The 12,922-nt window shown below is 41.4% G+C and overlaps 1 pseudogene across 1 annotated transcript in view; it reads left to right on the top strand.

Moving 5' to 3' along the window:
- Positions 1-92: 92 nt before the first annotated feature.
- Positions 93-12,922, top strand: part of LOC144026406 (uncharacterized) — a 115,358-nt pseudogene continuing 102,528 nt past the window's right edge. Inside the window, exons 1-2 of the transcript XR_013285129.1 lie at positions 93-730; positions 1,996-2,065. The product of XR_013285129.1 is annotated as an uncharacterized LOC144026406 (transcript). The remainder of the gene's footprint in view (positions 731-1,995; positions 2,066-12,922) is intronic.

The following is a 12,922-nucleotide window of genomic DNA, read 5'->3' as shown; positions in this document are numbered from 1 at the left end:
GCTTGAGGTAATAAATGGGAGGTGTGTTAAAAACAATCAGGCGTGTTCTGGCCAATCGGCTGTTTTCCTATCAGCTGTCAAATCTGTGGCGTCCCACGTGGGGAGGGGCGGTCTTATCTTGAGTTGAACTTGCAACTTTTAATGAGAGGCAAACAATCACATGTGCTCCAGTGCTCGTCGCACTGACGTCTAAGCAGGACATAGCCACTTTCAGCGCATTAAGATCCACGTTAAGAGGCACCTCTTTACCCTTTTGGACCCGCAAGCAAGCATCTTCTGGCGGCGTGAACACCTTGTGCACCTCCGGTTCCAATACCGGACCTCGAGAAGCCCGTTGCAAGATGATGTGATTGTGTCACCCTGCAATTATAATCCACGGAGGCTTTTAAGGAGTATCACTTCTCAGACGCGTCATTTTTCCAACCTCATCTTTCTAAAGTAGGATTTCAGCATGGAATCTTTGCGCGACTCTGCGGGGGACAGCAAATCGCCTGCGTGCCAGTGCGCACCAAAGTCCGCCGTCCACCGGTGGTCTCCCGGAGTCCCCGTGGTCTTGTGCATGCTCATGTCCCTGTGCTCCATCAGTGTTTGTCTGCTGATGAGCTTCAAGACCCTCCAGTTGGAGCAGAGGCTGAAGATGGAACTGGAGCGAGAGCACGGGAGTTTCCTCAACGAGGATGGGAGTCTGGTTCCACAACTGAGCGCTTCCGTGGGGAAACTCGTGGAAGAGGTATTTGAGACACTGTCACACTCACACCAGAAACGTGCATACAAATCAGTGTCGCCACCGATTTTTTATTTTTTATTTTTTTTAACTCCAAATAATCAAACCACTGATTTTGCCCTGAGCAAAATTTGATTTGGGGGTCCTCATTTCTGCCAATGTAAACTCAATCATGTCAGCAGAGGTATACAGTATTCTGAAGATCTTTTGCACATGTATTGTTTTTAACATCTAAAGTAGCACATACAATGGTGGGTAGGGATTGATTTACACAACATTGGAAGTGATATGGCACTAAGTCAGGGCCTACTAAAAGTCACATTTACAGTAGCAATGTTATCTGGTTTATTATTTGTGGTTAAAAATGGCTAATCTCAATATGCAACAACAAATCATTTATCTATATAATAAAGAATATTGTATCCATCCAATTACATCCAATTGCTAATATACAATATTATGTAACTTATCAGCGGTAAAAATAAATATAGAGTAATTCATTTGGAAACTAAAAATGTGCTAAAGTTTTAGTGTAGAAAAACTAGGGCTGTCAAACGATTAAATTTTTTAATCAGATTAATCACATCTTAAAATTTTGATTAATCCCGATTAATCGCTTAATTAAAAAGGCTTTTTATCAACATTTTTTGCCCGCCAAATTTAAATGCAATTTTTTTTGCCCATTTAATTTTAAGAGGACGTCTCATCCTCCTCTTTTGCTAATCAGTTAATTACTTGCATACATTAAAGTGGGGAAAAAAATGACCCCAATTGTTTGGCATCAACAAATATTCTGAATGTCACCCGCGAACGTTTATTAAATGCTTCACTTTAATGCATGTTTTGTTTATTGTTCAAACACAACCTGTACTACCTTTAACGTAACCACCCGCTGTCAAGCTAAAGGATCATTTGCAATCAAAATTAATAGTACGATTAATCTGCGTTAATACATGATTAATGCGCTAATTTTTTTGTGATTAATTAATTAGTTAACGCTTTAACATTGACAGCACTAAGAAAAACGTAAATAAATCACTACTTTGTTATGTTACTTTGTTCTTCAGTTCTAAAACAGGTGTTTGCTTTGCTTCTGCCTGCAACTGATGATGGCATGAAGCCATGTAATCAAGAAAAACAAACACATGAAATCCAATAGAGGAGCTGTAACTAAAAAGGCCTTACCCAGGATAATATTGCTATATTTTCCAAATGAGGTGGTCAGTGAGTGTAAAAACACAACCTCATTTTTCCCTTTGTGTATTTTTCAGAAAGTCATGGTGCTGATACCCAAAGTCCGAACAACTCGAGATGTTGGGCAAGAATGCGCCTGCCCTCCAGGTATGTGTCCTCACGAAAGTAACTGGACACTCGGATGGTTCTTGCATCGGTGGCCGTGCGAAAGCCAGTCGTGTATTTGCCAGCGATGCTTTTGGCACTGGTCCGCGTGTTTCTTTTTCTGTGTTGGAGCCTTCAAGTATGTTCCGTAAGCTTTTATTGTGACAGCCGTAATCGAACACTCGCACTCCCTGCCAGTGGGAGATGCTCACTTTGATCTCTTTGGCTTCTTCCCGATGCAGAGACGAGGGTGTGATCCACACCGTGTAACTTACTCCCTCTTGCTCCCCTCTGAACTGAATGTAAAGTGATGATATGAATGGTGACAAACGTGTTAAGTTTGAGTCCTGACGAGGACTGCCTTTTCTGCTTTGTGTCTTGAGTTGAAAAGGTTTGGGAACTCCTGACATGACTGTTTTTGTGGGTGGTGTTTACCTAAAGTAGCAGGATTCAAGTTTGTTAGCATATTTCTACATTGGTGCGAATATAAGGCCCCAGTGTATCAAAATAGTGCAGATTTATTTTATTTAGATGCATATCTGCAGATTTCGGGAATATTCTCACCTGGCTCCCCATTTTCTCCCGTTCTGCAACAGCTAGAACAGGTGAAAGTGTTCACAAGTGGAATTTCTGGCCTGTTGTCAACACATTCTGTTTTTAAGTGTGAGGTGTTGTTTGCCAAAATGGAGCCCTGCTGCTGACTGGCCGGACCTTTCACAGCCAAAGCTACTGATGCGTTTAACACAAGTAGGCTACAACTGTATGCGCCTCATAAAAAGTTGATTAGGACTGACCTGTTATTCCTTTTGATTTATTTTTGTAATTTTTTTTCCTACATCTCTATATGGATCAGTGCTTTTGTTGATTCCTTTGTATAATCGCAATAGAGAATGTAACGTATGCCAGAAATAGCGATTCGGTGTTTAGCTCAGATTTTAGTTGTTTCAGAGAGTGCTATAATGCTAATGCTATAACATCAACGGTGGTATGTTTAATGACATTAGCTTCATAGTGTAAGAGAGAAGCAGTTTAAGTATTAGCTTTTTTTATGCTGCACTGATATTTGTCATTTCCAGTTAACACGTTTGCTGTTCTGACCACTCGCTACTCATGGTGTCTGTTAGCCAGAATCGAAGTGCCATTATTTGTTTACCAACCAAGCGAGTGGTAATAGAGTGTGAGGTACTTCCACTTCTTTATGCTATGTTTACTGTACACTATGTTCCTGGCAGCCATCACATTTCAGGCCACCGTGCACAAAATGGAGTCAACGTGGGGGGACAGGGATGACCAAACTATTATTATTATTTTTTAATCCAGCCTGAAGTCTGGAATCAAGAAACATCCCCAGTGTCATGACTAGGGTCAGGCAAGGGTTATGTTTACTGTCATGACTAGGGTCATGCAAGGGTTATGTTTACTGTCATGACTAGGGTCATGCAAGGGTTTTGCCTACAGTCATGACTAGGGTCATGCAAGGGTTTTGCCTACAGTCATGACTAGGGTCATGCAAGGGTTATGCTTACTGTCATGCAAAGGTTATGCTTACTGTCATGACTAGGGTCATGCAAGGGTTTTGCCTACAGTCATGACTCGGGTCATGCAAGTGTTATGCTTACTGTCATGCAAGGGTTATGCTTACTGTCATGCAAGGGTTATGCTTGGGCCATGCAAGGGTTATGTTCGGGTCATGACCGTGAGGTCAAGTGCCTGTTTTGAACTGATGTAACCATCATCTAGTTTCAACTGGTAAGATGCTATGTGATGTCAGAAGCTATGCGATGTCAGGACTCTTTAATCTCTTTATCTGGTCAACAGCCAATCAGATAATTCCATGTCAGTCCTGTTACCCACATGTCAATCACGAATCAGATCGATTCACTGTCTATATAAGCCTGTCTGAGAAGTGTGTGTTTTTGTCGGATTATTACCTCTGTTCCATCTGGCCACCTCTGGCCCTCTGTTCCTCGATGCCTTCTCGTTGTTTCTGGTCTAGTCGAGTTAGTTTCTCGTCTTTTGATATTATGCTAATAAATGGGATCCAACCCCAGAACAGAACACCCAGACACTGGATTTTGTCACTGGTGGCTTCTACTGCAATTGTTTTCAGTTTCTTGCTTGTTCTTGGGGCATTTTTTTTATTTCAGTTTTCAACTTCAGTAGGTAAAATGCATGCTTGGACTTGGATATTGCAATCTTTACCTAAAACAAAACTCTGTGACTTTCACAGTTTGCTTCAGGTCATTGTCCATCTGCACTGTGAAGTTGTGAAGAATTGGTCTGACTATAAGCTGATAATACTGCGGGCTACTACACATAATTACTCGGAAGTCCAGATCTGGCCCTTGAGCGTGGCATCAGTGCCATAACCATGAAATGTTTGTTTCTACTGAGCTGGCGTCGCTTTCATGCAAGAATTTGACATCTTGATTTTAATTTTCTTTCTGCATTTTCAGTTTGTTAGCAGTGGTATTGCGTTTCGTTGCAACTATTGCTGCTCTGAGCGCCAGATCGCCTGTGGACTTGATATGTTTTCATGTCTCAACAATTAGATTGCTCAATAAAGCGTTGTTGGCGTTTTTTCTCTGAAAATTGTACTGGCTTGTTTGCTTGCTCAGGGCAGGAAATATGTGCGTGGGTACTCTTTGTTTTTATTTGTGAGGCTCACAAGTGGAAAATGTTTGCGGGCATTTGCTGGACTTGACTTGCGTGCGTCCCGTAAATTGAAGCAAAGTCTTTGAGAGGCCGACCTGAGCTTCTCTCTCGACACGACGCTGTAAGAGGAGAAGCTCGTCTCCCTTTTAGCATCAGATCATACCACTTGAAACCCGAAGCTCATCTCCGAGGCATCCGCGCTTACATGTGTGAGAGCTACAGCGCCGCATGCAGCACGAGTGGCATTTACTTGCCCTTCAACATCCGGCCAACAGGGGGCGGCATTTCAACCCCATCGCAGCCATTTTGTCCCAAAAGCTGAGGACACTCCTTTTGATAAGAAAGCATTTTGTGACACTTTTACACTTGCACAAACAACCAGCCACCAGCTTCCAAAACAAACACTGCAGCGCTTTTACCAGCTTCAGGTGTTTGCCATTAACACCCGCTTCGCATGCGTGCGCGTGCGCACACATCCAGTTCTCGCACATGGAGACAAACGGTGTTCCAGTCTGGGCTAATTACAACCATGTGAGCGTTGTATGTGTCCCGGCGCATTGTTATCGCTGCCATTTGCTTTTAAAAGCTCTTTAACAGGTCTGATTCAGCTCGCGGGTGGAGGTAGGGCGCGGCTGCGTTGATGCCGCCCATTCTTGGGCACACATCCTCATTTGAAATTAATTCGTATGGGTGTGTGTTGTGACTCATTCAGTTAGAACTCTTCTCCAAAAATGCCCATGACGTTCTGGTGACTCCTACATGCACTCCTGTCATTCCAGTGCAGCTCCCAAGCAGGACAGTCACTTTTGATTAAGTCACAGCTTGTGGTCCAACATGACATTCTGTACATTTGTAAACAAATTCTTCAGTCTGATATAAATTAATATTTAAAGGGGAAGTCAAACCCCCCCAAGTGAAGTCAAGTGAAAATGACATCACATTTACCCAGGTCTCAGGTAACAACCAATCACAGCTCAGCTTCAGCAAACAGGCAAGCTGTGATTGGTTGTTGCCTGAGTAACTGTGACGTCATCTTCAGTTGACAGCAAGTGGCAAAATGGCCGCCCCCTGAGTTGGATAAAAACGGCTGGATTTTGCTTCATAACTCTTATTCCATAAATGTAATATTAATCATAATGTCATGTTTAGACTAGTGAGGTCACATGTAACATATTGTCATTAAATGTATAAGGTTGACCTCCCCGTTAAACTCATTCACTCTCAGCCATTTTCACTGAAGCAACCCCCTTCGCTCCCGCCTGTTTTACTGGATTTTGACTGATTTCGCAAGGCCCACAGAATACTGTGTTATATTGCTATAAAAATATGCAACCTACCAAAAGAAAGATTAGAATATCTTCTTTTATCAGGACAAAAAATAGTATATTGGTAACTGTTTATGTTTTGCAGCAGTTAGTATTAGAATATAACTAAGTTTCATCATTATTCACTAACCTGTTGAAAACTGTGGGGGAAAAGAGCTTGTTGCAACATGGCCCTGGTTGATATTTTATACTCTGCTACCACTTGCTGGCCGTTTTTTGTAATAACTACCATTACTTTAATTAAGTGACCTATTCAGATCAAAGCCTTCTGTATGCTCTAGGATAAAAACAAAATGTATAAATATGTTTTTGAGACGGTGGCGATATTTAAAATAGAACGTTTTTATACGTTATTGGGAACAAATGAGATAAGAAATAGTGATGTAATAAAGTGATGTTTAATTTTCACCATAGTCTATGGTCAAATGCCCATCCCTGTGAGTCATAGTTCTCGCCCTTCAGTGTGGATAGGCCATCCAAGTGTTTGGTGTTAGTATGCGCGGGGGCATGAGGTCAGACCCCTGACTGTGTGGTCAGATCTATTTCCATCAGATAAGAGCTCATTAACACACTGAATGGCAACACAGACCTCCAGATAAGAACGTTTGTGTGTATTTGTATAATGGAGAGGGCATGTTCGTGGCGGGGATCCTTGACACTCAACATAAGAAAATAAGATGAAGTTTCTTGTCCTGTTCTCCGCCAGCGTGGCCTCCCCACGCTGATTGCGCGACGCTCAATTGGCCGCACACATTCATGCCGTGTGCAGTCCGCCATCGCTCTGGTCTCCAGCTCACCTCAGAGGCAGAGGGGGGAGCATGGCGCGCTTCCTGCTCCCCTGCCTGGAGTTGGAGACTGAGGTAAAGCCGGCTTTAGGGGGAGACTGAGACCCAGGATGGGGTCGACAAACCCCCCCGTGCTGCATTTGTTTTTAAAGCCATCATAAATCAGGCAGGAAACTCGCCTCAAGCCAGCCAATGTTGCGCCACAGGAAGAATACGCTGGCCATAATAAGGGTCATTAATGGCCATTTGAAAAGTGTAAATGCAGGAAATTAGTTTTTATCAGGTGTTCTTACTTAAGATTTGTTCGACTTTACGACTGTTTAAAGAATACATTTGGCTTGTTCTGTGATTCTCCTACCTGAAACATAAATATGATATTTTTAGGTACACTGTCTTCCAAAGGGATGGTTCAAAAACAGTCAACTTTGATTAAAAGTTTGTGAGGCTTGGAGAAAATGAAATTCTTATTAAGTTTGTTCAAATTGGTCCATAGTTGCCGATAATTTTCAGCAGATTTCTTTATTATCTGGTTTATCTGTATGACAACAAATTGGTCGATAATTGCTTGTAATTATCGGCCATCGATATTATCATGCATCCCTAGTACATACTTTTAATTACCTAATTTTACCAAGTTACAAATGGCTCATTTTATTAGGTATACTGTACTCATGTTTTGAGATCCAAAACCAAGAGCGAGTATCCACAAATCTGACTTCCTGGTAGCCTATTACATCAGCACTTCCAAATATGGGCATACTGGCAACTGGTTAGCATGTTTCCATGTGACTCGTTAATGAGCGAGTGCAGTGTGAAAAAGACTAAACACACAGCAATCACCAATCATTCGTTTGGTCAGGCATGTATTTATCTCATTGTGTGTAGCCGCAGTGGCTGAACACTTCTGTAAGTTCTGAATGTAGGAAGGTGAATAAATGAAGTGTGTGGTCACTTCTGCTGCTCGGAGCCATGAGAATAATTCTCCTATCTTGTTGTTTTTTGCTTTAATTTGAATGCTGATGTTGGAACACTTGCCAAAGTGTATATGCAGTTTGTTTGCAGAAGACCACAGTTGTGGGTATTTAGCATGGAGATATTTCTGGTGGTGTCTGTGTCTGGGAAGTTGGCTCAGACACAACGGGTGTGCTGTTTTTTTGTTTTTTTGTTTTTTAAAGGGTTGATCAAATTCTAACTAACCTGCTAACTGCGAGTGAATAATAGGTTTGCGTACTTAAAACCCACGCTGTCGCCAGGAAACATCTGCAGCGCATAACCCTAATTGTGAACACCAAGTTGCAGGTATGACCCTAATGTGTTCCTAAATTACAAAATGTATATGTTTCAGGAATAACAGTTTTCATATGGACGCACAAGCACACAAACCATATCCAGAACCCAAAGCCCCCTCGGCCTCTCATCAACCGTCTTATTAAAGTTCGCTTTGTGCGTTTAATTGTCGGGCCGACATTCTTTCTTTTTGAAAAATAAACAGTCGGACCCAAACCGGCCGCTCAGCAGCCTGCTCAGGGCCTCGAGGGCCCACGAAGAACGCACAAAGGAGCAAAGGGCCGAACACCCAGCAGTGAGACTGAGACCCCCCCCAACGCACACACATTACAACACTTTCACATCATCTGCTTGTGCTGGTCCATCTTGACCATAAGTAGCAATTCCTCAGGCCATACTGAGAACGTACCTTTTTCTCTCTTTTAGTTTGTTGTTATGACAGACAGTATGGTTGTTATTCTAGTTTCCTCAAAAATTCAAAGGGGAGGGTTTCCGTTTCGGCCATCAAATTGCAATCGTACTGAGAAGAGATGTTGGATGTAGACCCACTAGTCTAAACATGGTATGGTAGGGTAAACATGGTAGGGCCGGCCATTTTGCCACTTGCTGGCGATGGAAAATGACATCACAGTGCTCAAAGGCTTGGTGACGACCAATCACGGCTCAGTTTATGTCACATTACCAAACTGGTGAGCCATTATGATGTAATTTTCAGTCGACAACAATTGGAAAAATGGCTGCCCCCTGAGAAGTATAAAAACGGGTATATTTGCCTGCTAGATAAACATTTTACAAGCACTATATTAATCAAAATACTATGTTTAGACTAGTAGGGGCACATATGTGTTATTTTAAAGAAAATTTTGGGTTGATCGTAATAATTGTCATTGGGATGCAAGAAGTAATTAAAATTCCTTGATTGACTGTTGAAATTGTTGCGACATGAAATTATTTTTTGACTTTGTTTTCGTTTTGAGTGGGATCACAGAATTTCTTTCTGACTATTAAGAACTCCTGTTTCAGTGCCTGGAGTACTTTTTACGGTTCCTGGCATTGCGGTTACGTAGTGCACTCCGTTTTGCTTCACTTGCTGTATTTAATCCACTTACATGTAATGCAAACATCAGCGCGCTGGCTCTCTTAGACCTCATAGGTGATGGATGATGACGGACAGGGAGGGGAGGAGGGGCGGGCATGCTGTCAAGATGCCTGTTGTAACTCTGGGGAAAGGTCTATTGCAATACATTTCACTTTAAAAAAAAAAAAAAAAAAATCCCATGCACTTCAAAATGTTGCCCTGAGAACAAGAAAAAAAGATGGACCCCTCTTGAGCAGTGCTGAGCAGACACTTCTTAAATATGGAAACTATTAGTAAGTTGTCTTTAATTATCACAAGAGGCAGGTGACATGTTGAACCGACTTTTAGTGGAGGAGTAAAGTAGGCTTCTTGCTGCTTGATGTCATCGTAAGGTCACACAAAAACTTCTTAAATTTACAACCAATCTGATTTGATGCAAAAATGTCGAACACGGAGCTTCTTTTGCGATTTACAATCTATTTAGTGTAGTGCAGCTGCAGTATGCTCTTCAGATGGATTTAGCAGACAGATAAGAAGCAATGATGTGAAAACAGAGAGGCGGAGTTGGCGCACGGGTCGTCATTCATTCCTCCATCCCTCCTGGAGGCGCGACTTTCCTGCAGATATTTGTCTTTGGGAGCCACCGGTGAGCTGCAAGTGCGAAGGCAGGCGATCCAGATGTTCCCCAACGTTGGCGCTCCTGAAAGTAGCGCTCATAAAAATGATGCAGAGACCTTTGAGGGAGCCCCCAACATCACTTGTCCATGTTTTGCCATAAGGAGGAGTGGAGGACAGGATGGCTATCAACAAGTTAACACCAGTACATGGGAAAGGGAGCTAAGGGGGTGGTCCACGTTAGTGTGCCTGCTTTCTCTGACTTTGACCTCTCTACATCTCACCTCTTTTTACATTTTTTTTTTCACATCAGATACATTATATTCCGTGGTGACAGTCAGTTCTTACTCTTTCATGATTTTCTGTTCCTGTTTGCACATTGTACACAATATTAGGTACACACGAACAATCTCAGAAAATCCAATTCAAAATCTGTATAAAAAAAACACACAAAAAAAAACTTTTACTCGGAAGAGTGCAGACTTCACCAAAATATGGACTTTGCTTGTTTGCTGTTATTACATTACAAAACAAAAGCAGAAGGTTTTGTTTTATTTGCTCGTGTGTATTTTCCTTCTGTTGTTAATAAAAATAAAGGGGAAAAACAAAAGAAAACAAAACAGGCAAGCATTGTAGTACATTGTGGCCAAATGTTTTGGCTGCGATTGGAGGTCTGTGCGATGTGGTCTAAAATTAATATCAGGGTATTGAATCCCTTCATGGTAATGGTATATTTTTTAGATGTAACTATGGAAACAGCTTTATGGTTACAAACAAGTGAATGATACAAATATTTAATCTCCCGTACGGGGATGTGATTGTACAGGTGTGCCTAATGTTTTGCCTGTGGAGTTTCTGTTTCAGCCAGGCTGAGATCCGAATGTGTCGAGGCTGCTGAATGCTTCCACATTGTAACCGGTCCTTTACCCTTGTGTAAACATTCTATAACTTCAGCCTGCAGTGGGGGGGGGGCATGTTGTAAACAGAAATGAGCAGACACAGAGGGAAACTCACAGGGTAAAGATGATGCTGATTTTAAAGCCAACTCTTCTTGTTTGCACAGATCACATGCGTTTTTGTTAAAATGTAAAAATCATAAATTGTGGAAATCAACTTGCACTGACAGGTGTTCCCCTGTTCAATTGTAATGACTTTTTTCCTCTTTTACCATCACTGATACCCTTCTGTGGTGGTATCACATAAAAAGCCCAAGAAAAAGTGTTAGGTTTACGCACCAAAACATATTGAACACACAGAAACAAGGATGAGAAGACAAGACTTTTGGTTTTTACTCGCAGCGAGGAGAGCATTGTTGTCAGTTACAAACTGGCAAAGATGCTCTGACAATTCTCTTGCTTCCTCTCTTTTTTTTTATTTGGGATTGTTCACTATCTGGTTACAAAAAATAGAGTTGCGCTACTAAGGGGCGGCGAATGCACAATAGTGCAACTCTACATTATCTTAGAATAACATATCTGTCTGCTTGGATCTAAGTGTGTTGCAAGTAAGCATGTGATTATCCATTAGCAATGAAAGTTCTCGTTTTCGCTTCTGCCCCAGACGATGTGACTCATTTTAAACGCAGCCACACTGTCTGGTACAGTTCATCTGAAGAAATGGGTGCAAAGTAGTTCACTTAAAATTCATATGTGTGAAGCATTTTAGATACTTTAAACGTAACAAAAAGAAAAATACTTGTTGAGTTAACAGAGAACATTTTTCAAAAATCTATTCTTGTTTTTGCAATTGCAGAACTCAACCAATGTGAGAAATGTAACTGGTATGAAATGGACGCCTGCTTCAAACTGACACATGCTACACAATGTTGAAACGTTTTATCAGTGTCCCATCTGTTTTTTACATTTTAAGCTAACTTGGTGGTTTCTCAATAAACAGCCCATCTCAACAGTCAGCCCCTATTGGAAGTCCTTATCTTTTTTTTTGCATCTGCATATATGTATTTTCCACGTCAGTCGCCATTTCAAAAATGATACCTGAGAGCATTTTGGGATGCGGGAGCGTATTCCTGGCGCAGACTTTTGAATTAACAACACAAACATGTGGACAATCTATTTGGCAGACATCTTTTTTTGGCTGCCCTTACGTGTCCCCGCAGCCTCCATCTGTCCTTACATTTCCCCGCACATCTGGAGGTTTTGATGTTGGACGTTTAACCTTCACTTGAGTGATCTAATGGTCATCCAGCATTTGTGTGTAATTGTCTCTCAGCTGCGAGTCAATTGAGAGTTCACAACTAATGACAGATGATGAAGATGGTGGTTGCTGTGTTGGAGTATAAACAAGCATCCACATGAATACTTTTTTTCTTTTTTCTTTTTTTTTTTTTTTAAGTGGCAAGTGTCTAGCAGTTTTTGTGACTATTTCAATCCAGACACCGCCGATGCTCTTGCGGAATATGGATGATTATGTATTCGTTTTTCTCACTTCCATGTGGTTCTGATTGTGTGATTTGGAGTGAGGACAGAGACGCACGGTGGATGAGTATTGGAAACGGATTGTGTACAATGTGGCTCTTATAATACAAAATACAAGAACTGTACGTAGCGATGAAATGTAATTGACAATTTGTTACTGTAGTTTTATCACTAGGAACAAGCGTATGAATATTGCGACATACTCTTGGCTCTGCCTCCTCTACCCCCAGCAACTTTAGGATCACTTTGGGAATGACGTTGGAACATTTGGATTGACAGAGTGACCTATGTATGCAAACCTTTCACATGGATTATATTTTCAAGAATTTATAACAAGACATTTCCAGAAAAAATACTGCTATTCATGAACAAAAAACTCATGTGAATTGGATTTATGAATGCACTTTAAATCAGAAGAATTCGGTCATGGAATGATTTTGTAGTGGACATGATGGCTCAAACTTATCATTTGTATCAATATGCTGTTTGAAATATGTTTTTGTTTTAAGCTGAAAGGCCGTTCTTGCCCTCTAAGTCAAAAGTTCGAGGTCTGTTATTCGTAGAGCTCTTTGTGCGTCATATTCTCTGTGGGAGAAACTTCTCGACTGTAGCATCCTTTGTCCTTCGTGGTCCTTTTGTCAATTTTTGATCTTAATTCATTTGATGGATAATCAAGTGTC

This window comes from Festucalex cinctus, chromosome 9 (assembly GCF_051991245.1).
Source record: "Festucalex cinctus isolate MCC-2025b chromosome 9, RoL_Fcin_1.0, whole genome shotgun sequence".
Classification (NCBI taxonomy): domain Eukaryota; kingdom Metazoa; phylum Chordata; class Actinopteri; order Syngnathiformes; family Syngnathidae; genus Festucalex; species Festucalex cinctus.
This window is presented reverse-complemented; position numbering and strand designations above follow the sequence as displayed.